The sequence below is a fragment of the Fulmarus glacialis genome, unplaced genomic scaffold (genome assembly GCF_000690835.1).
Source record: "Fulmarus glacialis isolate BGI_N327 unplaced genomic scaffold, ASM69083v1 scaffold21919, whole genome shotgun sequence".
In the NCBI taxonomy this organism is placed as follows: domain Eukaryota; kingdom Metazoa; phylum Chordata; class Aves; order Procellariiformes; family Procellariidae; genus Fulmarus; species Fulmarus glacialis.
This window is the reverse complement of record NW_009234167.1, coordinates 29453-34613: the sequence shown is the minus strand read 5'-3', so window position 1 is coordinate 34613 and position 5161 is coordinate 29453.

Below are 5161 nucleotides of genomic sequence, written 5' to 3'. Positions count from 1 at the left end.
GATGATGATGATGATGATGAGCCCTGGGAGCAGGGGCTGGCACAGCGGCCTCGCTGCTGATTTATTCTAATTGCGCTGGTTGTGAAAGCTCTCCAGTTCTCAAGTGTTTATCTCCCAAATTATCTTTCCTTTAATTGCTTGTAATAAGTTTAACGTGTGTGGTTGGGTCTGTGACCTCTTTCACTGTTCATAGTTTTAAAAAGCGACTCTGCTAACAGCAAGCGTTGCTGGGTCAGGCTTTCTGTACTTGGAGAGTAAAACGTGTGGACTCTAATATTCTGCTCAAATCTGACTTTCTTTAAAAGAAAAGTTTGGCTTGTATCAGTAGGGTGTTTTGGAGTAGGGAGAATTCAAGGTGGGAAAACAGCTGGATTGACTTTCAACAGTTTCTTATCTGTTACTGTCTGAAACATGCAGATGCTTGGTATTTACTTTTTTCTGAACTTTTTTTGACTCTTGACAATTGATGCGTAGTTAATCCCAGTGAATCCACTTGAAGGCGAGTCCGTCTGATAGGGACTAAACCTATTAGTTCTGTGGCAAACTCCTAATTGTATCATTTTGCTTTACCAACCTCCCCTCCCGCCTCCCCTCCAAGCTGTACCTGCTTTCATCCCTAAGCATCCTAGCTGCCTGTACTTACCTTGACCTTACCACATGGTACCACAAAGTGTTTTTTAAAAGAACGATGACAACCCCCTGTAGTCGTGTCCTGTTTGGTTCTTATTTTTGTCCTGTTTTCTAAGAGCAAGCAGTGATCACCCATGTCACCTGAGCAGGGCTGGAATAAGCAATGCCTTGAGTATCAACTAAAGGGGTGATGCCTGGGGGCGGGGGGGGGGGAAGTGAAATATCATTTCCTGTAACTGAGTTTGGGGTGAACTGGTGATGCAAGCTTGGACTCACTCGCCTGTTGTTGCTCTGGTGAGCCAAAGTGGTGACAGCTCCGTGATGATGCCGTTGGAGGCACAGGGAGGGAAGAGCTGCCTTCTTGCACGCACAGTTCAGTTTGGGTGGTTTCACGAGTGTTGAGAAAGTCCCGGAGTCCAGGTGGACAGGAATCTCAGGAGGGGATAAAGTAAACCAGGCTGACTTTGGCCTTGCTGGTAGCAAACAGGTGTCGTCAGACCTGCTGGCAGTCCTAAGGCCGTTAAATAGAATCTGCTTTGTCCTAAAAGACTAGCAGTTTAGAAGGAAAGAAAGGTAATTTAATATACCAGTAAATACCATCTAATTAAATATTTCACTGTGGATACTAATGGCTGTATGGGTCAGAAAGGATTTTTTATGTGGAATATAATGTTTTGAAGTCATGTGATGTTTTTTACCTCAACTAACTGTTTGAAAAAGCTATGAACTTGAATGCCAAAATGTAGTCTTTCTTCCCACAGTGAAGTTCTAAGTTGTCTTGTGCTGGCAGATTTGAGAGTCTAGTCATCTCCTACAGTAAACCTGAAGGTCTTTTCTCACCTTTATATACATGTCTATATTAAAAGCAACAATCTTAGAAGTAGAATATTCTGGATATGAATTTTTTTTTCCCATTAGCTTGTGGAGAAAGTGACGAGCTTATATCCCTGAGTAGTATGAAGAGCTTCACTAGGATTCCTATAGGTATCCCTCATGCTTCCAGGGAAATCTGATGCAGCGCACAGCTTGACACCTGCAATTTAAGTACACTCAATAGTCCATAGCAGCATCTTAAATAGCTTGGCAGAGAGCTTCCGGGAAAGCTGTCCAGAAGAAAGCAGAAACTTCACTATGGTGTGTGTCTGGTTATTACTCTTGCTGTAACTTCAGGTTTTCGTACTGCAATGACCTCTCGATGCTTTGGGCGAAAGTGCTTCAGTGACACGCTGAGAATATGCTAGTCTGGCGGTTTTGACTGTAGGCTGTAGGAATGAGAATTCAGCTCTGATGTGGCTGCTTACATCCATCGATCTTACCCTCTGCACTGGTGGATGCTCTGGGGCGGATGCTGTCAATGCTCTCTAGCTTGTCATCCTTAATTAGATACCCCAAATTAGGAGCGAAAGTTCCCTGTGTTCGCTGAGGGGTGCTGGGAGGACATGGGTACTTCTAGGGCTCTTCAGAGCATCTGTAATAAAATAAATAGCTAAAGTAGATAGTGTGAATATTCCTCCTGCTTTCTTTTTCTTTAAATAACACCAGTTGCATGTTACAGCGTAACAGCTTCTGCACCGACACCGTAACAGATCTTTCAGGGCAGACAGAGGGGGATGGCTGAAACCAGAAAGGGAGAAGAGCGAGGAGACAAATGCAGTGATTCAGGATGTCCTCATGGATTGGTATGAGGAAGTAGTACTTGTTGTAGAAGTAAGTCCCGATAAACAGCACAGATTTGAAAGGGAGGATGGATGGCTCATCATGAAACAGCTGCCCTATCTCCTTGCCATATACTTGGAAAAAAACCCAAAAACAAAAGTCAAATGAGCTTGGGGGAAAAAAAAAAGGCTCCTGGACCTCCATTGTTTTGTGGACATGGTGTGTCTGATGACCGGCTAGTGAGAACGAAACATGACATTAAACAATCTCTCAATGTGGTGGTGACATGTCATTTTGACAGAAAGCAAAGCGACAGGTTTTACTGGATGATGGTGGTTGCTGTTAAGTAATGTGAGCATGTATTAACTTTTGAGTCATCCTTTATTATAAGGCTTAATGCGTACAGGTACTTGTGCTTGATGTATCTGTCTAATGGCATCACTCTTGCCTGTGGGATATAATTGGCTTTCAGAAGATAATTTCAGAGTCCACCCTGTTTTTTGTTTGAACAGCATGAACGTTTGAACAAAATGAATGTTAAGGCTTTTTTCCCTGGCAGAAATTCACTGCCTCAGTGTTGCTGGGATCACTTGCAACAGCAGTTTCACTGCATGAGTTCAGAGTTTTGCCCCTGGTATCTGCCTTCTGTTTAAGCACTCAGGCTTCAGGGTGGAATTTGCCAGTGTAAGTCCTGCAAAACCTCTGCAGCTTGTTTTGATGCCTTGAATAGGGACAAGTGATGTGCGAAGGTAGTTTTTTGCCCCTTTGCTGAGGGATAAGCTTTACGCTCTTTAATTTTACTTATTCACTGCTTGCACATAAACAGACTTCTGTGTTTTCTGTTGAGTGGCATCATGTGCGTGCTGTGGTGAAAACTGATTTTGTGAACCAGATGTGGATTTACAGTCAACTTGAAATATCCCATTGCAAGTTAAGTTTCCTGAATGTGTTAAGTACTACTGAATTTGAGGGAAAGAGACTAAAGGTCAAAAACTTGTCCCTCTTTTCTTCTCATCTGCGTTCTTGATGTGGCTTTCAAGATTATTCAAAAGCACATGTTTGCAGGCACTATTGTTATTAAATATGACTTTTTTTCCTGAGCTTCCTCATGTAACCTCTGTAAGTGGGTCACACTGACACTCACAATAATGAGTCACGTCAACAGTAAATGCAAACCATATGGTTTTTTTCCCTTCTTTTACACATGGCTTCTTGTTACTTTCTAAATGCTGATTTGAATTTAAACCCTGTTCAGCACCTGAATATGTCTTTGGGTTGAGGAACTGTGTATTTGGAGGTTTCTGTTGAGAAACCAGAGCTTGATGTCATTACTTGCACTACACTAAAATATGTTCTTTGCCACAGATTTCCTGTGTAACCTCAGACAGGTCATTTAATCCTTTAAAATTTTTTTTTTTCCCCTGTCTTGGTTCATCCGCCTGCAAGCGGGAACGTTGTGAAGCTTCTCTAACGTACTGCAAAGCAGAGCCATGGGCTGCGTTGAAGGGTCTCGTTTTGGGTGGTGCTTTACTGGCACAGAATAAAAGACGCTTATGTTTGGGAACTAGGTTCGTGAAGCGTAGGAGGAGAAACAAGCTTGGTGGTGAAGTGATTTGCTCATACGCCTATAATGGGTTTGTGACAGGACAGGGACTGGGACCAAAGGATTTTTGCCTAATGGCCCAAATACTGTAACCAATAAACCAGGCTTCCCACAACTTTTTCTTTTAACTGGAGTGCCTACAGCATGCACTGTCACATTAGTGCTTTGAATCACTCTGGGTAAAGAACCTGTGGGGTTGGTCCAGCATCAGTGACACGCAGCAAGGGTTGTTTAGAACAGTCCTCAGTTTAGGCTGTGGGCAAGCAAGTCACAGGGATTTACTAGTCATCCTGCTTACGCAGGGCAGTTTGCTCTCCTTTCACTAGCAGTTGGCCCTGGGATCCCCATGTTGCTCTCCTGCCCTGTCTCCGTGATCGCCAGCCCTCAAAATGGCTCTTGGGTGTTAATTTTTTGCCATGGTGCTGGGTAAGGACACAGGACCGACGGTGGCCCTGTGCCCCAGCAATAGTCACTGGCCACGTGTTCTGGTTTTTGCTGAACTCCCGTAGCTGTGTGTCTGCTCGTAGCCCATTGGAGCTGGGCACTAAAGTGATAAGCTAAGCTTAAACCTCAGACTGGGGAGAAGTGGGGGAACATGGAACACGTACCGAAGAAAGCAGCATCAGTTCAGTGCTTCCCCAGCTATGACTGGGCGGTTTAGTGTCTTCTCTCCTCTCCCTGCCTCCTCCCAGTTTGGAGCTTGGGGCTGCCCAGCTGGGGCAGAGGGTATCAGTAGCACCCAGAGCATCCCTTTGCTCCAGTTCACAGGGTGAGCTTGGCATCCCTCCCAGTTTCAGATCCATTGGGAATACAGACTTGGAAGGGGAACAAAGTACTCGGCAAAAGGTGGAGTCCGATCTGCGAGGCTGGGGAACGTGCTGGTTTAAGCCACCAGGAAGGGAGTTCAAGCGTACGTCTTTGACTTAGTATGTGCCAAGTCATTTGCCACAGCTCAGCTGATGGGCAGTAACTGAGGCTGTAGTAATTTAATTGCTTTTGATCATGTGCTTATATCCTATTTAATTTTGAAGTCAATTACTAGTGGTTTGACTTTTGCTTTTGGGAGATGATTTGAAATTGTCCCATAATATTAAGGTTGCAGTCTTGCAAGAGACAAGCACTTCTGACCGCCGCTGAGCTGGATGGGCTGATACTCAATACTGTCAGAGATTTCCTGCGTTTGTTGATGTGGGTCTTTGAAGGTTTGAGGTTATGACAGTCTCATTACTAGCTCTGTCATTTCTCTAACTTTCTCTTTCTTTCTTCCCCCAG